The 26,618-nt window shown below is 50.2% G+C and overlaps 1 protein-coding gene across 2 annotated transcripts in view; it reads right to left on the bottom strand.

Annotated features, from left to right (window-relative positions):
- Nucleotides 1–19,939, bottom strand: part of DPYSL5 (dihydropyrimidinase like 5) — a 107,783-nt gene extending 87,844 nt beyond the window's left edge. For both annotated transcript variants that reach the window (XR_014471868.1, XM_083178930.1), the window contains exon 1: nucleotides 19,791–19,939. The gene's annotated coding sequence lies outside the window, so the exon portion shown is untranslated. The remainder of the gene's footprint in view (nucleotides 1–19,790) is intronic.
- Nucleotides 19,940–26,618: the final 6,679 nt, after the last annotated feature.

The raw sequence follows: 26,618 nt of genomic DNA, 5'->3' as shown, positions 1-26,618 counted from the left end.
CTGGTGCCTCAGCGTCTATAAGCGTTAACAGCAGATAACGTGCCCGTATTACAGCCAATCAGATCACAAGGAATATGCTGTAATGCAGTGTTAGTCCCTGGTGTCTCAGCGTCTATGAGTGATAACAGCAGATAACGCGCCTGGATTACAGCCAATCAGATCACAAGGAATACACTATAATGCAGTGTTAGTCCCTGGTGTCTCAGCGTCTATGAGCGATAACAGCAGATAAAGCTCCTGGATTACAGCCATCAGATCACAAGGAATATGCTATGATGCAGTGTTAGTCCCTGGTGTCTCAGCGTCTATGAGCGATAACAGCAGATAACGCACCTGGATTACAGCCAATCAGATCACAAGGAATACCCTATAGTGCAGTGTTAGTCCCTGGTGTCTCAGCGTCTATGAGCGATAACAGCAGATAACGCGCCTGGGTGAGAACCAATCATATCACAAGGAATATGCTATAACGCAGTGTTAGTCCCTGGTGTCTCAGCGTCTATGAGTGATAACAGCAGATAACGCACCTGGATGAGAACCAATCATATCACAAGGAAAATGCTGTAATGCAGTGTTAGTCCCTGGTGCCTCAGCGTCTATGAGCGTTAACAGCAGATAATGTCTCAGCGTCTATGAGCGATAACAGCAGATAAAGCTCCTGGATTACAGCCAATCAGATCACAAGGAATATGCTATGATGCGGTGTTAGTCCCTGGTGTCTCAGCGTCTATGAGTGATAACAGCAATTAACACGCCCGTATTACAGCCAATCAGATCACAAGGAATACGCTGTAATGCAGTGTTAGTCCCTGGTGCCTCAGGGTCTATGAGTGATACCAGCAGATAACGCGCCTGGATTACAGCCAATCAGATCACAAGGAATACGCTACAATGCAGTGTTAGTCCCTGGTGTCTCAGCGTCTATGAGCCTTAACAGTAGATAACGTGCCTGGATTACAGCCAATCAGATAACAAGGAATACGCTATAATGCAGTGTTAGTCCCTGGTGTCTCAGCGTCTATGAGCCTTAACAGTAGATAACGTGCCTGGATTACAGCCAATCAGATCACAAGGAATACGCTATAATGCAGTGTTAGTCCCTGGTGTCTCAGCTTCTATGAGTGATAACAGCAATTAACGCGCCCGTATTACAGCCAATCAGATCACAAGGAATACGCTGTAATGCAGTGTTAGTCCCTGGTGCCTCAGCGTCTATGAGTGATAACAGCAGATAACGCGCCTGGATTACAGCCAATCAGATCACAAGGAATACGCTATGATGCAGTGTTAGTCCCTGGTGCCTCAGCGTCTATGAGTGATAACAGCAGATAACGCGCCTGGATTACAGCCAATCAGATCACAAGGAATACCCTATAATGCAGTGTTAGTCCCTGGTGTCTCAGCGTCTATGAGTGACAACAGCAGATAACGTGCCTGGATTACAGCCAATCAGATCACAAGGAATACGCTGTAATGCAGTGTTAGTCCCTGGTGTCTCAGCATCTATGAGTGATAACAGCAGATAACGCGCCTGAATTACAGACAATCAGATCACAAGGAATACGCTGATGCAGTGTTAGTCCCTGGTGTCTCAGCGTCTATGAGCGATAACAGCAGATAACGCGCCTGGATTACAGCCAATCAGATCACAAGGAATACGCTGTAATGCAGTTAGTCCCTGGTGCCTCAGCGTCTATGAGTGATAACAGCAGATAACGCGCCTGGATTACAGCCAATCAGATCACAAGGAATATCCTATAATGAAGTGTTAGTCCCTGGTGTCTCAGCGTCTATGAGTGACAACAGCAGATAACGTGCCTGGATTACAGCCAATCAGATCACAAGGAATACGCTGTAATTCAGTGTTAGTCCCTGGTGTCTCAGTGTCTATGAGTGATAACAGCAGATAACGCGCCTGAATTACAGACAATCAGATCCCAAGGAATACGCTATGATGCAGTGTTAGTCCCTGGTGTCTCAGCGTCTATGAGCGATAACAGCAGATAATACGCCTGGATTACAGCCAATCATATCATTAGGGATATGCTATGATGCAGTGTTAGTCCCTGGTGTCTCAGCGTCTGTGAGTGATAACAGCAGATAAAGCTCCTGGATTACAGCCAATCAGATCACAAGGAATATGCTATGATGCGGTGTTAGTCCCTGGTGTCTCAGCGTCTATGAGTGATAACAGCAGATAACGCGCCTGAATTACAGACAATCAGATCACAAGGAATACGCTATGATGCAGTGTTAGTCCCTGGTGTCTCAGCGTCTATGAGCGATAACAGCAGATAATGCGCCTGGATTACAGCCAATCATATCATTAGGGATATGCTATGATGCAGTGTTAGTCCCTGGTGTCTCAGCGTCTGTGAGTGATAACAGCAGATAGCGCACCTGGATTACAGCCAATCAGATCACAAGGAATACGCTATAATGCATGTTAGTTCCTGGTGCCTCAGTGTCTATGAGTTATAACAGCAGATAACGAGGCTGGATTACAGCCAATCAGACACTGCCGGAACGCTGACCGTTACGTGGGGACTCCGAGAGGAATTCAGTACAGGACACCTATATACACTGCCAGAACACTGACCGTTATGTAGGGACTCCGAGAGGAATACTGAGTGCAGGACACCTATATACACTGCCGGAACACTGACCGTTATGTAGGGACTCTGGGAGGAATACAGTACAGGACACCTATATACACTGCCGGAATGCTGACCGTTATGTAGGGACTCTGGGAGGAATACAGTGCAGGACACCTATATACACTGCCGGAACACTGACCATTATGTAGGGACTCTGGGAGGAATACAGTACAGGACACCTATATACACTGCCGGAACACTGACCGTTATGTAGGGACTCTGGGAGTAATACAGTACAGGACACCTATATACACTGCCGGAACGCTGACCGTTATGTAGGGACTCTGGGAGGAATACAGTGCTGGACACCTATATACACTGCCGGAACGCTGACCGTTATGTAGGGACACCGAGAGGAATTCAGTACAGGACACCTATATACACTGCCGGAACGCTAACCGTTATGTAGGGACTCTGGGAGTAATACAGTACAGGACACCTATATACACTGCCGGAACACTGACCATTATGTACGGACTGTTCTAACATCTGCCACCCTACCTACATCGTACCTTATTCTTAATAATCGCTGCTTTAACATATGCGATTATTAACACAAAGGACAGCTCTTCCGATAAATGTGTACACTGTAGATGGCTGTGTGACTGTCACTGTGTACACTGTAGGTGGCTGTGTGACTGTCTCTGTGTACACTGTAGGTGGCTGTGTGACTGTCACTGTGTGTGTACACTGTAGGCGGCTGTGTGACTGTCACTATGTGTACACTGTAGATGGCTGTGTGACTGTCACTGTGTACACTGTAGGTGGCTGTGTGACTGTCTCTGTGTACACTGTAGGGGGCTGTGTGACTGTCACTGTGTGTACACTGTAGGCAGCTGTGTGACTGTCACTGTGTGTACACTGTAGGTGGCTGTGTGACTGTCACTGTGTACACTGTAGGTGGCTGTGTGACTGTCTCTGTGTGTACACTGTAGATGGCTGTGTGACTGTCACTGTGTACACTGTAGGTGGCTGTGTGACTGTCACTGTGTGTACACTGTAGGTGGCTGTGTGACTGTCACTGTGTACACTGTAGGTGGCTGTGTGACTGTCTCTGTGTACACTGTAGGTGGCTGTGTGACTGTCACTGTGTACACTGTAGGTGGCTGTGTGACTGTCTCTGTGTACACTGTAGGTGGCTGTGTGACTGTCTCTGTGTACACTGTAGGTGGCTGTGTGACTGTCACTGTGTGTACACTGTAGGTGGCTGTGTGACTGTCACTGTGTACACTGTAGGTGGCTGTGTGACTGTCTCTGTGTACACTGTAGGTGGCTGTGTGACTGTCTCTGTGTACACTGTAGGTGGCTGTGTGACTGTCTCTGTGTACACTGTAGGTGGCTGTGTGACTGTCACTGTGTACACTGTAGGTGGCTGTGTGACTGTCTCTGTGTACACTGTAGGTGGCTGTGTGACTGTCTCTGTGTACACTGTAGGTGGCTGTGTGACTGTCACTGTGTGTACACTGTAGGTGGCTGTGTGACTGTCAATGTGTACACTGTAGGTGGCTGTGTGACTGTCTCTGTGTACACTGTAGGTGGCTGTGTGACTGTCTCTGTGTACACTGTAGGTGGCTGTGTGACTGTCACTGTGTGTACACTGTAGGTGGCTGTGTGACTGTCACTGTGTACACTGTAGGTGGCTGTGTGACTGTCTCTGTGTACACTGTAGGTGGCTGTGTGACTGTCTCTGTGTACACTGTAGGTGGCTGTGTGACTGTCACTGTGTGTACACTGTAGGCGGCTGTGTGACTGTCACTGTGTACACTGTAGATGGCTGTGTGACTGTCTCTGTGTACACTGTAGGTGGCTGTGTGACTGTCTCTGTGTACACTGTAGGTGGCTGTGTGACTGTCACTGTGTGTACACTGTAGGTGGCTGTGTGACTGTCACTGTGTGTACACTGTAGGTGGCTGTGTGACTGTCACTGTGTGTACACTGTAGGCGGCTGTGTCACTGTGTGTACACTGTAGATGGCCGTGTGGCTGTCACTGTGTACACTGTAGGTGGCTGTGTCACGGTGTACACTGTAGGCAGCTGTGTCACTGTCACTGTGTGTACACTGTAGGGGGCTGTGTGACTGTCACTGTGTACACTGTAGGTGGCTGTGTCACTGTGTGTACACTGTAGGTGGCTGTGTCACTGTGTGTACACTGTAGGCGGCTGTGTGACTGTCACGGTGTACACTGTAGGCGGCTGTATGACTGTCACCGCGTACACTGTAGACGGCTGTGTGACTGTCACTGTGTGTACACTGTAGGCGGCTGTGTGGCTGTCACTGTGTGTACACTGTAGGCGGCTGTGTGGCTGTCACTGTGTGTACACTGTAGGCGGCTGTGTGACTGTCACTGTGCGTATACTGTAGGCGGCTGTGTTGCTGTCACTGTGTGTACACTGTGGGCCGCTGTGTGACTGTCACTGTGTGTACACTGTAGGCAGCTGTGTGACTGTCACTGTGTGTACACTGTGGGCCGCTGTGTCACTGTGTGTATACAAGGTGTGGGGAATGTGTATCACACAGTGTACAGAGGCTTCCTGCGTGGTGTATCGCTGTACAGAGCAGCCTCCTCCCTGCAGACATTCTGGTGAGTGCACCAATGTGGATGACATGCTCAGCACTGACGCCAGCCATGTGCTCATGGCAGGCTGTACGGCTGAGTAATCCCATCAGAAGACTCATTTCCCTGTTACTGAGCTCAGATGATCTGACAGAGATTCCAGCTCACTGCAGAACATCAGCTCATCTCAGTGACAGAGCCGGCAACATATGACACTGTGCTACGGAGCCATGCAGGGACAGAGGCACTGCATTCTGCCCACCATGTAACCGTGCATGGACTGTCACACTGCATTCTGCTCATCCTGTAACCGTGCATGGACTGTCACACTGCATTCTGCTCACCATGTAACCGTGTATGGACTGTCACACTGCATTCTGCTCACCATGTAACCGTGTACGGACTGTCACACTGCATTCTGCTCACCATGTAACCATGTATGGCCTGTCACACTGCATTCTGCTCATCCTGTAACTGTGAATGCACTGTCACACTGCATTCTACTCACCATGTAACCGTGTATGCCCTGTCACACTGCATTCTGCTCACCATGTAACCATGTATGGCCTGTCACACTGCATTCTGCTCATCCTGTAACTGTGTATGGACTGTCACACTGCATTCTGCCCACCATGTAACCGTGTATGGACTGTCACACTGCATTCTGCCCACCATGTAACCGTGTATGGACTGTCACACTGCATTCTGCTCACCATGTAACTGTGTATGGACTGTCACACTGCATTCTGCCCACCATGTAACCGTGTATGGACTGTCACACTGCATTCTGCCCACCATGTAACCGTGTATGGACTGTCACACTGCATTCTGCTCACCATGTAACCGTGTATGGACTGTCACACTGCATTCTGCTCACCATGTAACCGTGTATGGACTGTCACACTGCATTCTGCTCACCATGTAACTGTGTATGGACTGTCACACTGCATTCTGCCCACCATGTAACCGTGTATGGCCTGTCACACTGCATTCTGCTCACCATGTAACCGTGTATGGCCTGTCACACTGCATTCTGCTCATCCTGTAACTGTGTATGGACTGTCACACTGTATTCTGCTCATCCTGTAACCGTGTATGGACTGTCACACTGCATTCTGCCCACCATGTAACCGTGTATGGACTGTCACACTGCATTCTGCTCACCATGTAACCGTGTATGGACTGTCACACTGCATTCTGCCCACCATGTAACCGTGTATGGCCTGTCACACTGCATTCTGCTCACCATGTAACCGTGTATGGCCTGTCACACTGCATTCTGCTCACCATGTAACCGTGTATGGCCTGTCACACTGCATTCTGCTCATCCTGTAACCGTGCATGGACTGTCACACTGCATTCTGCTCACCATGTAACCGTGTATGGCCTGTCACACTGCATTCTGCTCAGTCTGTAACCGTGTATGGCCTGTCACACTGCATTCTGCTCACCATGTAACCGTGTATGGCCTGTCACACTGCATTCTGCTCATCCTGTAACCGTGCATGGACTGTCACACTGCATTCTGCTCACCATGTAACCGTGTATGGCCTGTCACACTGCATTCTGCTCACCATGTAACCGTGTATGGCCTGTCACACTGCATTCTGCTCATCCTGTAACCGTGCATGGACTGTCACACTGCATTCTGCTCACCATGTAACCGTGTATGGCCTGTCACACTGCATTCTGCCCACCATGTAACCGTGTATGGCCTGTCACACTGCATTCTGCTCACCATGTAACCGTGTATGGCCTGTCACACTGCATTCTGCTCATCCTGTAACCGTGCATGGACTGTCACACTGCATTCTGCTCACCATGTAACCGTGTATGGCCTGTCACACTGCATTCTGCTCATCCTGTAACCGTGCATGGACTGTCACACTGCATTCTGCTCACCATGTAACCGTGTATGGCCTGTCACACTGCATTCTGCTCAGTCTGTAACCGTGCATGGACTGTCACACTGCATTCTGCTCACCATGTAACTGTGTATGGCCTGTCACACTGCATTCTGCTCACCATGTAACCGTGTATGGCCTGTCACACTGTATTCTGCTCATCCTGTAACCGTGTATGGACTGTCACACTGTATTCTGCTCATCCTGTAACCATGTATGCATTGTCACACTGCATTCTGCTCATCCTGTAACTGTGTATGCACTGTCACACTGCATTCTGCTCACCATGTAACCGTGTATGGCCTGTCACACTGCATTCTGCTCATCCTGTAACCGTGTATGGACTGTCACACTGCATTCTGCTCAACCTGTAACCGTGTATGGACTGTCACACTGCATTCTGCTCATCCTGTAACCATGTATGCATTGTCACACTGCATTCTGCTCATCCTGTAACTGTGTATGCACTGTCACACTGCATTCTGCTCACCATGTAACTGTGTATGGACTGTCACACTGCATTCTGCTCATCCTGTAACCGTGTATGGACTGTCACACTGCATTCTGCTCAACCTGTAACCGTGTATGGACTGTCACACTGCATTCTGCTCATCCTGTAACCATGTATGCATTGTCACACTGCATTCTGCTCATCCTGTAACTGTGTATGCACTGTCACACTGCATTCTGCTCATCCTGTAACCGTGTATGGACTGTCACACTGCATTCTGCTCAACCTGTAACCGTGTATGGACTGTCACACTGCATTCTGCTCATCCTGTAACCATGTATGCATTGTCACACTGCATTCTGCTCATCCTGTAACTGTGTATGCACTGTCACACTGCATTCTGCTCACCATGTAACTGTGTATGGACTGTCACACTGCATTCTGCTCATCCTGTAACCGTGTATGGACTGTCACACTGCATTCTGCTCAACCTGTAACCGTGTATGGACTGTCACACTGCATTCTGCTCATCCTGTAACCATGTATGCATTGTCACACTGCATTCTGCTCATCCTGTAACTGTGTATGAACTGTCACACTGCATTCTGCTCATCCTGTAACCGTGTATGGACTGTCACACTGCATTCTGCTCAACCTGTAACCGTGTATGGACTGTCACACTGCATTCTGCTCATCCTGTAACCATGTATGCATTGTCACACTGCATTCTGCTCATCCTGTAACTGTGTATGCACTGTCACACTGCATTCTGCTCACCATGTAACCGTGTATGGACTGTCACACTGCATTCTGCTCATCCTGTAACGGTGTATGGACTGTCACACTGCATTCTGCTCATCCTGTAACCGTGTATGGACTGTCACACTGCATTCTGCTCATCCAGTAACCATGTATGCATTGTCACACTGCATTCTGCTCATCCTGTAACCGTGTATGCGCTGTCACACTGCATTCTGCTCACCATGTAACCGTGTATGCGCTGTCACACTGCATTCTGCTCACCCTATAACCATGTATGGACTGTCACACTGCATTCTGCTCACCATGTAACCGTGTATAGACTGTCACACTGCATTCTGCTCATCCTGTAACCATGTATGCACTGCCACATGCATTCTGCTCATCCTGTAACTGTGTATGGAATGTCACACTGCATTCTGCTCACCATGTAACCGTGTATGCACTGTCACACTGCATTCTGCTCACCATGTAACCGTGTATGCACTGTCACACTGCATTCTGCTCACCATGTAACCGTGTATGCACTGTCACACTGCATTCTGCTCACCATGTAACCGTGTATGCACTGTTGCACTGTTACACTGTATTCTGCTCACCATGTAACTGTGTATGGACTGTCACACTGCATTCTGCTCACCATGTAACCGTGTACGGACTGTCACACTGCATTCTGCTCACCATGTAACCGTGTATGGACTGTCACACTGCATTCTGCTCATAATGTAACCGTGTATGGACTGTCACACTGCATTCTGCTCATCCTGTAACCGTGTATGGACTGTCACACTGCATTCTGCTCATCCTGTAACCATGTATGCATTGTCACACTGCATTCTGCTCATCCTGTAACCGTGTATGCACTGCCACACTGCATTCAGCTCACCATGTAACCGTGTATGCACTGTCACACTGCATTCTGCTCACCATGTAACCGTGTATGCACTGTCACACTGTATTCTGCTCACCATGTAACCGTGTATGGACTGTCACACTGCATTCTGCTCACCATGTAACCGTGTATGGAATGTCACACTGCATTCTGCTCACCATGTAACTGTGTATGGACTGTTAGACTGCATTCTGCTCACCATGTAACCGTGTATGCACTGTCACACTGTATTCTGCTCACCATGTAACCGTGTATGGACTGTCACACTGCATTCTGCTCACCATGTAACTGTGTATGGAATGTCACACTGCATTCTGCTCATCCTGTAACTGTTTATGGACTGTCACACTGCATTCTGCTCATCCTGTTACTCTGTATGGACTGTCACACTGCATTCTGCTCACCATGTAACTCTGTATGAACAGTCACACTGCATTCTGCTCACCATGTAACCGTGTATGCACTGTCACACTGCATTCTGCTCATCCTGTAACCGTGTATGGACTGTCACACTGCATTCTGCTCATCCTGTAACCATGTATGCATTGTCACACTGCATTCTGCTCATCCTGTAACCGTGTATGCATTGTCACACTGCATTCTGCTCACCATGTAACCGTGTATGGACTGTCACACTGCATTCTGCTCACCATGTAACCGTGTATGGACTGTCACACTGCATTCTGCTCACCATGTAACTGTGTATGGAATGTCACACTGCATTCTGCTCATCCTGTAACTGTGTATGGACTGTCACACTGCATTCTGCTCATCCTGTAACTCTGTATGGACTGTCACACTGCATTCTGCTCACCATGTAACCGTGTATGCACTGTCACACTGCATTCTGCTCACCGTGTAACTGTGTATGGAATGTCACACTGCATTCTGCTCATCCTGTAACTCTGTATGGACTGTCACACTGCATTCTGCTCACCATGTAACTGTGTATGGACTGTCACACTGCATTCTGCTCACCATGTAACTCTGTATGAACTGTCACACTGCATTCTGCTCATCCTGTAACTCTGTATGGACTGTCACACTGCATTCTGCTCACCATGTAACTGTGTATGGACTGTCACACTGCATTCTGCTCACCATGTAACTGTGTATGGACTGTCACACTGCATTCTGTTCACCATGTAACCGTGTATAGACTGTCACACTGCATTCTGCTCATCCTGTAACCATGTATGCACTGCCACACTGCATTCTGCTCACCATGTAACCGTGTATGGACTGTCACACTGCATTCTGCTCACCATGTTACCGTGTATGCACTGTCACACTGCATTCTGCTCACCATGTAACCGTGTATGGACTGTTACACTGCATTCTGCTCACCATGTAACCGTGTATGCACTGTCACACTGCATTCTGCTCACCATGTAACCGTGTATGCACTGTCACACTGCATTCTGCTCACCGTGTAACTGTGTATGGAATGTCACACTGCATTCTGCTCATCCTGTAACTCTGTATGGACTGTCACACTGCATTCTGCTCACCATGTAACTGTGTATGGACTGTCACACTGCATTCTGCTCACCATGTAACTCTGTATGAACTGTCACACTGCATTCTGCTCATCCTGTAACTCTGTATGGACTGTCACACTGCATTCTGCTCACCATGTAACTGTGTATGGAATGTCACACTGCATTCTGCTCACCATGTAACTGTGTATGGAATGTCACACTGTATTCTGCTCACCATGTAACCAAGTATGGAATCTCACACTGCATTCTGCTCACCATGTAACCATGTATGGAATATCACACTGCATTCTGCTCACCATGTAACCGTGTATGGACTGTCACACTGCATTCTGCTCATCCTGTAACTCTGTATGGACTGTCACACTGAATTCTGCTCACCATGTAACTGTGTATGGAATGTCACACTGCATTCTGCTCACCATGTATGGAATGTCACACTGCATTCTGCTCACCATGTAACCGTGTATGGACTGTCACACTGCATTCTGCTCACCATGTAACCGTGTATGGACCGTCACACTGAATTCTGCTCACCATGTAACCGTGTATGGACTGTCACACTGCATTCTGCTCATCCTGTAACTGTGTACGGACTGTCACACTGCATTCTGCTCACTATGTAACCGTGTATGGACCGTCACACTGCATTCTGCTCATCATGTAACTGTGTACAGACTGTCACACTGCATTCTGCTCACTATGTAACCGTGTATGGACTGTTACACTGCGTTCTGCTCATCATGTAACTGTGCATGGACTGTCACACTGCATTATGCTCACCATGTAACATGTATTGACTGTTACACTGCATTCTGCTCATCCTGTAATCATGTCTGGACTGTTACACTGCATTCTGCTCACCAAGTAACTGTTTATGGACTGTCACACTGCATTCTGCTTACCACGTAACAGTGTATGGACTGTCACACTGCATTCTGCTCACCATGTAACCATGTATGGACTGTCACACTGCATTCTGCTCACCATGTAACTCTGTATGGACTGTCACACTGCATTCTGCTCATCCTGTAACTCTGTATGGACTGTCACACTGCATTCTGCTCACCATGTAACCGTGTATGGACTGTCACACTGCATTCTGCTCACCATGTAACCGTGTATGGACTGTCACAATGCATTCTGCTCACCATTTAACCATGTATGGACTGTCACACTGCATTCTGCTCACCATGTAACATGTATGGACTGTTACACTGCATTCTGCTTACCATGTAACATGTATGGACTAGGAAAGGGTGGACGGTGAACTGAATCTAAGCGCTGAAGTTCTGCAGGTGAAATGAGGAATACGTGTGGTAACCCCGTACCACAAAACAAAGAATTCTCAGAGGGTAATGTGTACTGGACACATCAATTGTATTCCAAAATGCCTCCTGCGAGCTTCAAAACAAATATGTAGGTGAAAAGCAACGTCCCTATCTTACCTTGAGAACATGTATGGACTGTTACACTGCATTCTGATCATCCTGTAAACGTGCACGGATTGTCACACTGCATTCTACTCCTCCTGTAACCGTGCACGGACTGTCACACTGCATTCTGCTCACCATGTAACCCTGTATGGACTGTTACACTGCAGTCTGCTCATCCTGTAATCATGTATGGACTGTCACACTGCATTCTGCTCACCATGTAACCCTGTATGGACTGTTACACTGCAGTCTGCTCATCCTGTAATCATGTATGGACTGTCACACTGCATTCTCCTGTAATCATGTATGGACTGTAAAACTGCAGTCTGCTCATCCTGTAACTGTGCATGGGCTGTCACACTGCATTCTGCTCCTCCTGTACCCGTGCACAGACGGTCACACCACGTTCTACTCATCCTGTAACTGTGCAAAGACGGTCACACTACATTCTGCTCATCCTGTAACCGTGTATGGACTGTCACACTGCATTCTGCTCACCATGTAACTGACACAGAAACTACACTGCATTCTGCTCACCCTGTAACCATGCAGGCACTGCATGGAGCCTGTCTCCTCTCTGGGAGGATGACACACATGTCAGTGTAAGACGCGATGATGTATCCCATCACATTATACTCATAGACAGACGGACAGCGCAACACAACACTGCGAGCAAGACAGCACCAACACCAGAGGAACCAATATATTACACCCCACACGCAGCGCTGGGTACTGATCACAGCCCCCAATCACCTGGTTGTTTTCCTATAATTATAGACTGGTAACTGGTCTCTCTGCATAAAGGGGTCATCACCTTCTAATTCTAAGGGATCTAGGAGGAGACGTACTAAGACTTGGCGAGAGATAAAGTAGCAGCCAAACGGCTCCTAGTGGCCACATTACAGGCTGAGCTTGAAAAATGACAGTTGTGTGCTGATTAGCTGTTCCATGCAGACATCACATGTGATCATGTATGTTAGCACAGTGTTATCATGACGTCCCTGCCCAAATACCAGAATACATAATGGGACTAACATGTGACATTCTGGCCTTAGTCCCTGGGATGCTGGCTGCATACACCGGGGGCTCATCCACGTTCTCTCTCGGCTCCCCGCAGAGCGCTCCCAGCTACAATCGAATTACTCATCCCTGGCACCTGTCTCCCCCCTGTCACCAATTAAGGATCTTCCCTGGTAAATCCCAGCACCCTTCCCTCTGCCAACAGTGCATAATGATGCTGTAACTGGTGCCTGATCATTTCTGCCATCTGTGGTCCTCCTGCAGAGGAGTCTGTGCACCAGGGGGGTGTGGCCATTGTACTCCTCTGTCAATTACCAGGGCACCACATGGTTACATTCCTTCTCCCAGCCGCGGATTAGGCTGGTTATCACTTGGTACCTTGGCTGGTAGGATAAATACTTCAGCTCTGAACCGCATTGTGCCCTAGCATGACAGTGCCCCTACTTATGGTGTACTGGGGTCTATGCCAAAATCAGGGGTACCAGTGTACACCCACATATCATTGTGGGCGAGGTGACCTCAATATGTAGCAAAGGCATCTATCCCACCTCATATATCACAATACAGGGTTGCTCACGTAAGGGGTGGGGAAACCACAGAGTACACAGCCATCACAGCTATACCATAGAGTACACAGCCATCACAGCTATACCATAGAGTACACAGCCATCACAGACAGACCATAGAGTACACAGCCATCACAGCAAGACCATAGAGTACACAGCCACCACAGACAGACCATAGAGTACACAGCCATCACAGACAGACCATAGAGTAAACAGCCATCACAGACAGACCATAGAGTACACAGCCATCACAGCAAGACCATAGAGTACACAGCCATCACAGACAGACCATAGAGTACACAGCCATTACAGACAGACCATAGAGTACACAGCCATCACAGCAAGATCATAGAGTAAACAGCCATCACAGACAGACCATAGAGTACACAGCCATCACAGACAGACCATAGAGTAAACAGCCATCACAGACAGACCATAGAGTACACAGCCATCACAGACAGACCATAGAGTAAACAGCCATCACAGACAGACCATAGAGTACACAGCCATCACAGACAGACCATAGAGTACACAACCATCACAGACAGACCATAGAGCACACAGCCATCACAGACAGACCATAGAGTACACAGCCATCACAGACAGACCATAGAGTACACAGCCATCACAGACAGACCATAGAGTACACAGCCATCACAGACAGACCATAGAGTACACAACCATCACAGACAGACCATAGAGTACACAACCATCACAGACAGACCATAGAGTACACAGCCATCCCAGACAGACCATAGAGTACACAGCCATCACAGACAGACCATAGAGTAAACAGCCATCACAGACAGACCATAGAGTACACAGCCATCACAGCTAGACCATAGAGTACACAGCCATCACAGACAGACCATAGCGTACACAGCCACTGCAACCAAAGAACAGAGTAAACAGCCATCATAGACAGGCCATAGAGTACACAGCTACTGCAACCAAACCACAGAGTACACAGCCATCACACCTAGGCCATAGAGTACACTGCCAGACCATAGAGTACAGAGCTATCACAGACAGACCATAGAGTACACAACCATCACAGACAGACCATAGAGTACACAACCATCACAGACAGACCATAGAGTACACAGCCAGACCAGCCACCACCACCTATAGAGTTCACAGTCCTCACAGTGAGACCATAGAGTAGACTGACAAACCATAGCCATCACAGCTAGACCATAAAGTGCACAGCCACTGCAACCAAACCACAGAGTACACAGCCACCACAGCCAGACCACAGAGTACACAGCCACCGCAGCTGAATCACAGAGTACAAAGCCACTATAGCCAGATCATAGATTACACAGCGACTATAGCCAGACCATAGAGTACCCAGCCACTATAGCCAGACCATAGTGTACACAGCCACTATAGCCAGACCATAGAGTACCCTGCCACTATAGCCAGACCATAGCGTATACAGCCACTATAGCCAGACCACAGAGTACACAGCCACTATAGCCAGACCACAGAGTACACAGCCACCGCAGCTGAACCACAGAGTACACAGCCACTATAGCCAGACCATAGAGTACACAGCCACTATAGCCAGACCATAGAGTACACAGCCACTATAGCCAGACCATAGCGTACACAGCCACTATAGCCAGACCACAGAGTACACAGCCACCGCAGCTGAACCACAGAGTACACAGCCACTATATCCAGACCATAGAGTACACAGCCACTATATAGCCAGACCATAGAGTACACAGCCACTATATAGCCAGACCATAGAGTACACAGCCACTATATAGCCAGACCATAGAGTACACAGCAACTATATAGCCAGACCATAGTGTACACAGCCACTATATAGCCAGACCATAGAGTACACAGCCACTATATAGCCAGACCATAGAGTACACAGCCACTATATAGCCAAATCATAGAGTACACAGCCACTATATAGCCAGACCATAGAGTACACAGCCACTATATAGCCAGATCATAGAGTACACAGCCACTATATAGCCAGACCATAGAGTGCACAGCCACTATATAGCCAGACCATAGAGTGCACAGCCACTATATAGCCAGACCATAGAGTGCACAGCCACTATATAGCCAGACCATAGAGTGCACAGCCATCACATACAACAAAGCCGATACTCAGAAAACAGAGCTGGTGATTTCTACAGTAGCCTCCACGCTCTGTGCAGGAATTTATAGACCTATATAGGGAGAACTAGGCATGATACCAAATACCACGGTGCCGTAACTCAGTTTTTGGGAGTATTAACAGGAAACAAGATACTTGCTATTAGTTGCCTCCTTAATATCTGCACAGCGTTCCTATAGCGGAGCCTGTACCGCTTACCACATCCACGCTGACAGTAATACAGCCACACAAATATACTATATACTGTATCTAGGTCAGGCTGAGCGGGCGGTGTGAGTGACTTCTGTATATTATTACACTATACAATAACTGGGCCTCAGAGGTGGCTCGGTACATGAGAATAGTCAGACTTAGGGTGCGGAACGCAAAAACACAGGGTGTTCGCAGACCGGACTGTGAATGAGGCCCATCTGAGCATGACACAGCGATCCCTACTTCTCCGTGTGGCAGCTTCTGCAGGAGGATAAAGCCGTGCAGCACAGTGATCCCTACTTCTCCGTGTGGCAGCTGCTGCAGGAGGATGAAGCAGTTCAGCACAGCGATCCCTACTTCTCCATGTGGCAGCTGCTGCAGGAGGATAAAGCAGTTCAGCACAGCAATCCCTACTTCTCTGTGTGGCAGCTGCTGCAGGAGGACGAAGCAGTTCAGCACAGCGATCCCTACTTCTCTGTGTGGCAGCTGCTGCAGGAGGATGAAGCAGTTCAGCACAGCGGACAGCGGCATCACAGTATGACACACAGCTGGGTATACACCATTCCCAATCACCGTGTCACCAGCTTGGCCCCCTGTGATACATATGGGGCATAGTACATAAGGGGCGCTTGGCCACTGGGAGGTGGAGCAGACAAATATTAAACAGACCATACAGTAATATTTAACATCCCGACTGATACCTCCCAACACTGGCCTGACTGGCGAGATTGCCCTGTTTTCCAGCGACTGTCCTGCTGTCCCACCCATGGGCCACAGTGTTCCAAGGTGTGTGTGGGGGGGGGGGTTAGTTGGGAGACCCTCACACCTGCTGTTTTGCAATTGATTTTTTCAATTCTGATTCAAATGCTCAATCCCGCGATTCCTGGGATACCAGGATTTGCCTCCCCCCTCCAAACAAAAAAAAGTGCCCCTGCACATTTACTAACGCTGGCAGAGCGACCAGGAGTGATAATGTGGCAGGGAGCAGGGCAGCGGTACTCCTGGGAGCGGCAGCGCAGTGTGACCTCTGACCCCGTTACACTGCGCAGAGCAGCACAGCCAGAGATGGGAGAAGCCCAGCCATGGGTTGTATAAGTGTGTGTACCCAGCATTACACAATGGGCATATACAGTGACTACACACAATAGACATCATTCCTGTGTTCAAGTGAGTGGGGAGGGGGGGAGGGGGGGCATATTCTAAAAAGTAAATAGGGGACGAGTGGAAGCAGAGGAGGAATAATCCCTACACATCTGATGTACCTGGCAGAGTACGTTATGCCCAGCATGTGTGCCGGGCACAGCAGCCCTGCATCTAAGCGATGCCCTGGCACTGAAGCCTGGATTTGCACCATTTACAGGGCCTGTGTGGGATCTGCTGAGCGGCAGGCTTCCCCTGCCAGTACCAGTGCCACTGCCAGTAACAATGATGGCAGATAAATCCTGACACACACAGTCACACGCCGTATCTCCCAGGGTCAGGTAGCCGATCACAGATCCTGGGTGCCTTCCAGCACCATGACGTCTGGATGCACAGCTGCTCACACAAAGAATCCCAGCCGCCTCCCATCCCTCTACCACGGCAGAGCCCTCCTTCTCTCACCATTCACTACCAGGAGCCTCCCAGCCGCCCTGAGCCATCAGTAATGCCCACCATGCCAGGGCTGTGGGTAACATACATGCCATGCAGCGGCAGACAGGGACAGGATGGAGCACATCGCATTAGGTGTGTCGTATTGTCATCCTGCTGTCACATCACACAATGACCAATGACGGGAGCACAGGAGTATAGTGCAGAGGGCGTGCTGGGGCCATGTATAGTAATAATACATAGGCCTCTCTGCCACCTCCCAACCACATACTGCCACACGCCAGCTCGCGTACAGTGCCGGTATGCTGGTGGGCATGCTGTGACTGGTAGTTCTACAACATCCAAGTGATAAACATTAATAAGACCTTATAAACCGCCCTCTCATACCCATATACTGCCCATGCTGTGTACTAGGAGAAGGCTGGGGCATGGTGCCCGCTCTGCGTGTCTGACAGAACCAGGCAACACACCAGCAGCCAATGGGTTAATGTGATACCAGGCAGCAGCGATCACTGGCCTATGGTCAGCTTCCACACCGGCAGCCAATTTGATACCAGGCAGCAGCGATCACTGGCCTATGGTCAGCTTCCACACCAGCAGCCAATGGGTTAATGTGATACCAGGCAGCAGCGATCACTGGCCTATGGTCAGCTTCCACACCAGCAGCCAATGGGTTAATGTGATACCAGGCAGCGGCGATCACTGGCCTATGGTCAGCTTCCACACCAGCAGCCAATGGGTTAATGTGATACCAGGCAGCAGCGATCACTGGCCTATGGTCAGCTTCCACACCAGCAGCCAATGGGTTAATGTGATACCAGGCAGCAGCGATCACTGGCCTATGGTCAGCTTCCACAACAGCAGCCAATGGACCATTATCACCTCAGCCGCAGACCATAGAGCAGTGATCTTCAACCACTGGCCGTGGCACACTCGTGTGCCTTGATCTGTTCTCAGGTGTGCCCCCAGATCTACAGATGCCCAAACCAGATTACAGCCAGCACCAGTCCAACTGTTATCTACTGGTCTCTACATTTCATGTAAAGGACCAATGTATTTTATTTTTGTTACCTGTGGGGACCATTGTGATTGTTTTTTATATGGGGGCAATAGGTTTGTTTTCTTTTTCCCTGTGGGGGGCCAATGTGTTTTGCCCTGTGGGGATCTCATGGTGCAAGGTAAAAAGGTTGAAAATCACTGCCATAGAGGATAATATAATACACTGTATAAGATCAGCACACAGAGGGATAGGGGGCAGCACAGAGGGATAGGGGGCAGCACAGATAGTTAGAGGGCAGCACAGTGGGTAAGGGGCAGCACAGAGGGATAGGGGGCAGCACAGAGGGTTAGAGGGCAGCATAGTGGGTTAGAGGGCAGCCCAGTGGGTAAGGGGCAGAACAGTGGGTTAGGGGACAGCACAGAGGGATAGGGGGCAGCACAGAGGGTTAGGCAGCAGCACAGAGGTATAGGGGGCAGCACAGTGGGATAGTGGGGGCAGCACAGTAGGTTAGGGGTGCAGTGCATTGAAGGTTAGTATGGCAGCAGATATAGGGTTGAGGTGCAGCACATAGATGATTATAATGACAGCACATATAGGTTTTGGGGGAATAGCATCCAGCACACAGTGGGTTAGGGATGGAGCACACAGTGGGTTAGGGATGCAGCACACAGAGGGTTGGAGGTGCAGCACACAGTGGGTTAGGGATACAGCACACAGAGGGTTGGGATGCAGCACACAGTGGGTTGGAGGTGCAGCACACAGAGGGTTGGGATGGAGCACACAGAGGGTTGGGATGCAGCACACAGTGGGTTAGGGATACAGCACACAGAGGGTTGGGATGCAGCACACAGTGGGTTAGGGATGCAGCACACAGAGGGTTGGAGGTGCAGCACACAGAGGGTTGGAGGTGCAGCACACAGAGGGTTGGGATGGAGCACACAGTGGGTTAGGGATGGAGCACACAGTGGGTTAGGGATGGAGCACACAGAGGGTTGGGATGGAGCACACAGTGGGTTAGGGATGCAGCACACAGGGGGTTGGAGGTGCAGCACACAGGGGGTTGGAGGTGCAGCACACAGAGGACTATGGATGCAGCGCACTGATAGCTACATATGGGTGCAGCACTCACCTGCTCCGGGTGCAGCGCTGCTGGCAGAGGATGCTGTGCTGCTGGGCTGGGCTCTGCTGCTCCCCGTGCGCCTCTCACAGCAGCCTGGCAGACAGGAGACACAGGGAGGCGGGTCTCAACGCTGACAGACACCTGAGAACACCAATAGGGAAGCAGGGACACTGACTAGCATGCTAGGATGCTCCAGAGAGACGGAATGTGATTGGCCGCAATGTGATACAGACCCTCCCCTAGCGATCGGCCGCACCGTGTCCTCCTGCCTGAGGGTTACCATGGAGACCAGGCCCCGAGGCGCCGAGTACCCGGGGGGCCCTCACTGGTGGCGGTGTCTGTCTGTCTAGCCGCTAACCCACCGCCACCCCTTACCCACTACCTCCCCCCCACCCCTACCCACTACCTCCCCCCTACCCACCACCCCCCCACCCACCCCTACCCACCACCTCCTCCCCACTCACCCCCACCCACTACCTCCCCTCCACTCTCCACCCCCCACCCACCCACCCCTTACCCACTACCTCCCCCACCCACCCCTACCCACCACCTCCCCCCCACTCACCCCTACCCACCACCTCCCCTCCACTCACCACCTCCCCCCCACCCACCCCCACCCACTACCTCCCCCCACCCACCCCTACCCACCTCTACCCACCACCTCCAGTCCTCTCTACTCACCACCACTCTCCGCACCCACCACCTCCCCTCTACTCACCACCTCCCTCTACTCACCACCTCCCCCCCACTCAGCCCTACTCACCACCTCCCCCCCACTCACTACCCTTCCCACCACCTTCCCTCTACTCACCACCCCCCCCACTCACCCCTACCCACCACCTCCCCTCTACTCACCACCTCCCCCCCACTCACCCCTACCTACCTCCTCCCCTCTACTCACCACATCCCCCCACTCACCCCTACCCATCACCTCCCCCTACTCACCACCTCCTTCCCACTCACCCCTACCCACCACCTCCCCAACCCATTCACCACCCACTGCCTCTCCCCCCCCCACTCACTACCCATCACCCCCACTCACCACCTACCCACCGTCTCCCTCCTTACTCACCATCTACCCACCACCTCCCCCCCACTCACCCCTACCCACCACCTCCCCTCCACTCACCACCTCCCCCCCACTCACCCCTACCCACTACCTCCCCCCACCCACCCCTACCCACCACCTCCCCCCACTCACCTCTACCCACCACCTCCTCTCTACTCACCACCACTCCCCCCCCACTCTCCGCACCCACCACCTCCCCTCTACTCACCACCTCCCCCCCACTCAGCCCTACTCACCACCTCCCCCCCACTCACTACCCTTCCCACCACCTCCCCTCTACTCACCACCCCCCCCCACTCACCCCTACCCACCACCTCCCCTCTACTCACCACATCCCCCCACTCACCCCTACCCATCACCTCCCCCTACTCACCACCTCCTTCCCACTCACCCCTACCCACCACCTCCCCAACCCATTCACCACCCACCGCCTCTCCCCCCCCCCCCCACTCACTACCCATCACACCCACTCACCACCTACCCACCGTCTCCCTACTTACTCACCATCTACCCACCGCCTCCCCCCTACTCACCATCATCCACCCTCACCACCTTCTGCTTTCCTGTGGAGAGGAGAGGTGTATAGGCAGTTCTGTTTTTAAACAAAAATGACTCTATTAAATGAAGGTAAGTGTATAATTTAAATAAAGGCTCATACCAGTATTAGACGTAGACACATGAAACATTTTAGCAAAGGGTTAAATCCTTTTTTGGGGGGTAATACTGTAAGTGCCTCAAGTCCTTTTAACAATTGTGTAATGGGGAGAGGACGTTACCCAATATTGATTGTCATTTCAGGAGAGAACTTGTTTGGTGCTATACTCACCCTGCGTCTGGAAGTTCTCTTTGTAGATGGTGGAGCCCTTATGGAGTGTACAATCTCCGCTGATGAGTGTAGGTGGAATGCTGGGTATGTCACATGTAACCTGTGTAGCAAGCACCAACTGAGACACCAACCCCTAAGTAATGCTTACCTCTGAGGACGCCCATTACAGCACCCTGAGCAGATCAATGTTGTACGGATAGTGTGAGGCTTCTTCTGCTAGGTAAAGCGTAATGACGGAAATATATAAATACGTTGTCGTGGATCAAAAGAAGGGGGAGTCTGGAGTACGTAAAGAAGGGGGATATTCATTTTAGCAGCCATGACCCAACAAGATCCAAATTGCAGACAAGTCGTAAACTGGAATCGAAAAAGTTCATGATATTGTTTTACAGTATGTCAAGGAATACTTTAAACCAGACGTGATGTTGCCTCAGAGAGGTCGCAATGAGGTTCTTCAGCTTTGGGGGCATTAAGAGGAAGGACTTTGGTGTTCAGTCTCCTGTAGTGAAGGTTGGATGGATTGGACAAGATCAGAAGCCATCAAGAGGACATCGTCTGCATACAGAGCAATCTATGACTTCCCAGCTCTAACTCCAGAAGTATCACAGACCTGACAGTTTTGGGTTCAACGCGGAGAGAAGACAAGGAGGTATGGAGGTTGTTTAAGTAAGAGAAGGAAAGGCACATGGAGAGCTTACAGTCTAAAGAAGAGGGCAGACAGACAGGGGTGGCACAGATAGAGTAGACCAGATGGTTAGGATGAGAGTTGGCTGGGCTTGGGGAAGAGAGCCCATTGGAAGTTTTGTAGAGAGGTGGAGAGTCTGAAGAAGAGAGTTCCAGAGATAGGGAGCAGCGGTGACAAGATTTGGATGCAGGAGTGGGAGGAGGTACCAGTTGGCAGGAGTGGCGGTGTTCATCAGCGGAGGCAAGAGAACGGGTGGGAGTGTAACGCGACTGTGGAATGTCGGCACGGGCTTATTCAGCATCTAGTACCAAAACCTAAATTGCTGTCATAGTCTTTGGTAATAATAATATAGATTCTATTTTTCCCGGTATGATTGGCAATACCCAGAACAGAGGCATCGTGGTGAATTTACTAAAGTTGCCGGTAGTAACCAACCAGATTCTGTAAATCATTTCTCTATTGCCTCCTAGAAAATAGCCAGAATTGGATTGGTTGCTATGGGTAACATCACCTCTTTTAATTTTTAGAACCTTGTCAGGACTGGGGTATCTGGTGTTCCCAGCTGTGGCAGCAGAGGATGCTGGGAACTTGAAGCTGGTAGGTGGGATGTGGTGGTGGTGTATGTACTGGAATACTGGGGCACAGCTAGGGGAACAGGGGCACGGAGTCTAAACTCACCGATGGTCTTCTCCAAGGAACCCCACAAGGGGATATGGGATGTGCTGCAACCGATGGGCAGATCGCGGACCTCTGAACCTAGCTGTAACCTGGTACTGCTCTGAGGATCTGGTAAGGGTCTGAGAACTGATGGTTCTCGTATCGGTCTTGATGTTCCTGAGTCACATGACACATTCTGGGCAGTGGTGATTGGAGCAGGGGCGGATTAAGCCTTCGGGGGGTCACTTTAGACAGAGGGGCCCCCTCCCACTTGTCATTACTGGCCGCAAACTGCACAGGAAAATATGACACTGTCAAAACACAGAGTAAAGGCAGTATACAAACTTGCTCAATGGGTAACTGCAGGGATTAATATATATTGTAGGAAGCCAGCAGGAAAATTGCTAGATGCCAGGTATGTGCCACTGAGACTGCTGATACCAGTGGCATAAATCCCAGACAAGGTTGAAATGGATGGTACAGTCCGGGTTTTGGTATGCTTGTAGGGATTTGGTGCTGGGCCATTCCCACACTACACGCCAGGTGATACCCCTTTCAGACCTACGCGAAAATCCCGGGTTTTTTCACATGAACGCGCCCAAACCCGGGACTAGCGTATGTCTAAAAGGGTATACCCGGGATTTCACTCCCGGATACTGAGCACCTGCAATTGACCAGGGTTTTTCCCGGTATTTAACTCCCGGGTATAATACCCGGCTTATGTCTGAATGGGTTTACTCGGGTTTTTCAGTTTTAAACATGTGATGTTTCTTTTTTTTGCTGCTGGGGCGTGTCCCATTTTAATGATGAAACACTGAAATGCTTGAAAAGCCTGGCTTATGTGTGAAAGGGGTATACCCGGGGTTTTCCCGGATTTGAGGTGTAGTGTGAAAGGGGGTCTGTTACTAAAATCCCGGGAGTGACCTGGGTTGAAAATCCCGGGTAAACCTGGATAAAATCCCAGGTAGTATGTCTAAAAGGGGTATAAATCATCTCCTGAGCTGTGAGTTCAGGTGCAGTTCTGGAGTTGATTAATAGGGGAAGAGCTGGTGCTACTAGGGTCTATCTGGGACCTGCCAGCAAAGAGACAGGGTGAGTGCCTTGGGCCATGCCTGCCTGTTCTGAAGCTAAAAGAGCAGAGACCATGGGGGGATGTTCTAACATCCGCACCCCAGCTCCGCCCTCTATCGCCGCCCATTGCATTCATAATTATCGCATATGCACTAACATATGCGATAATTATGGCAAAGCACAGCTCTTGCGTTAAGAGCTGTCCTTTGCGGTGAGTCAGCGGGTCCCATTGGGACCCGGCAGCTCCCCCCTCCCTCCCTTACCTGGCTGCTGCTGTGGGGGGGCTGGCTCTCCTCCTCCCTGCACCCGGAAGAGGATCAGTGCAGGGAGGAGGTCACAGGTCCGGGCAGCACAGCTCTGTGCTGCCCGGACACAGGTGAGGGGGGGGGGGGGGGGCGTCGGAGGGTCGGTGCGGGGCAGCGGGGTGTCCCGTTAGAAGCTGGGGTTTTTACTGCATTTTTAGCTTAGAGAATCTCCCCCCATGTGTTTAAATTGAATGGAACTGTTATGAGCCATTACTTATGGCTCAGTTCTGTCAGGTCAGTCTGTGTTCTGTTTGTCTGTTTTTGGTATTTGACTCTCTGGTGGCCTCCGGTGGGGGGTCTGTGCCATTGCAGCTCAATCTCCTGTGAGCTGATTTATGCACAAGCCTGAGAGTTAATGACCTCGTTATCCCAGCTTGGGAGTTGGGCTGGATCTGTTACAGGTGTTTTGATCACCTGAGCCCTCCTTAAGGCATTCTCCCCAGCACTGCCCTGCCGGTGATGGCTTCTAGTTTCCTGTTCCAGGGAGCTGCAGTCCTTTGCTTTCTGCTGGTCATCGGTCAGCTCATTGCTTCCAGCAGTCCTGTCCCAGCCTTTGGTGGTCTGCAGAGTGTTCCCGGTTCCCAAACTCGTCTGTTCAGCGTTCATTGTGCCTGTCAGTGATTCCCAGTTGTCCAGCTTGTTCCTGGTTCCAGCCACAGCCTGTCAGTCTGCCTACCTCTGGACTCCCTATGAATCTCCATCATCCAGATAAGTCTGGGATTGTGTGCAGTTGTTATCTCTTCGGTATCACCTTGTGCATTGTTGTACCTAAGCTATTGTTATTTAGTGGGTCATCCTTTAAGCATTGTTGCTTCCCCGGAGACTCTGGGGGTACCCCATCCTGTGGGGATCCTTAATTAGCAATCCTCTTGCGCTCTCCCTGCCTCGACGGACACGTTGTCTCGCGTAAGGCCTGGCGGCATCGTGGTTGGAGCCGGCATAACCAGCTCCTTTGAACGCGGCTGTTATTGTAGGTGAAGCCTAGCACCACACATGTCTGTCGACCATGGGTAGAGGCAATAGATTTTGGGGGTCAGGTTTGTCGGTGCCTCCCAGAGTCCTAATAGGAACTAAGTTTACCTATTACTGCTGAAAAAAATCCTGTTTTGGTTGCACTTCATGAGCTGTGACCAAGCCTCCTGCTGCAACCTACTTGTTTTGTGCCTACCTGTCTTGGAGCCAAGATCACACATATGGTGGAGAAAGTGAGCAACTGGTTGCTAAGGGCAATGACAGGTTAATTTGTCTGCTTGAAGTTGGAAATCGGTTGATGTCGTAGATAAAGCTGCTGCATCCCTAGAAAGCCAGTCAGACGCCATGGAGGAGCTGGTTAAGCAACTGGTACAGGTGAATGTCCAGCAGCAGCAGGCGAATGCTGCCCAGCAGGAAACTAACCAGCGACTGGTACAGGCGAACGTGCAGCACCAGCAGACGAACGCTGCCCAGCAGGAAACTAACCAGCAACTGGTATAGGCGAACGTGCAGCACTAGCAGGCAAACGCTGCCCAGCAGGAAACTAACCAGCGACTGGTACAGGCGAACGTGCAGCACCAGCAGGCAATCGCTACCCAGCAGGAAACCAACCAGTTGCTGATAGCAGAGATGGCTGTATTAAGAGAGGCTGTTATGGCTCAGACAAAGAGAATGGAGAAATTGGCTCCTGTGACTTTAAATGTAAAGAAAGGGGGTGCAATGTGCTTTGCAGAAAAGGACGCCTGATGATGACATAGAGGCCTATCTAACAGTCTTTAGAAGGATTGCTGAGAAAGAAAACTTCCAGCTGGTGAGTGGGCAGAGGTCATTGTACCCTATTCAACGGGAGAGCCACATAGCATACTTTGACCTGACCACAGAACAAGCTAGAGACTATGGGTTGTTTAGAGATACTAGCCCAACTGATAGTCAACTTAGCAGTCTAGGCTCGCAGAGTCCATGATTGGCGGTTTGTAAAAAATAAGCTGCCCTTCTCCCAGATGTTTGATCTCCTGCATCTAGTGCGCAAGTGGCTCCAACCAGAGCTTTAAGTCCTTCAGACATTGTGGACAGGATAGTACTGGACATACATCGCTGGGTGACCCAGGGAGAACCCAAAACTCGAAACCAGTTGATGTCTATTGCGGAGCGCTAAACTACTTCCAAAGCCTATCTGGGCCCTGAAACACAAACTCCACAGTTCTTGAGGTCCTCCAGGAAATAAGCCACAAGGACAGAGTACCAAAGCTCA

The sequence above is a fragment of the Crinia signifera genome, chromosome 3 (assembly GCF_055691185.1).
Source record: "Crinia signifera chromosome 3, ASM5569118v1, whole genome shotgun sequence".
Lineage (NCBI taxonomy): Eukaryota > Metazoa > Chordata > Amphibia > Anura > Myobatrachidae > Crinia > Crinia signifera.
Note: the sequence above shows the minus strand (reverse complement) of the source record. Positions and strands in the feature narration are given on the sequence as shown.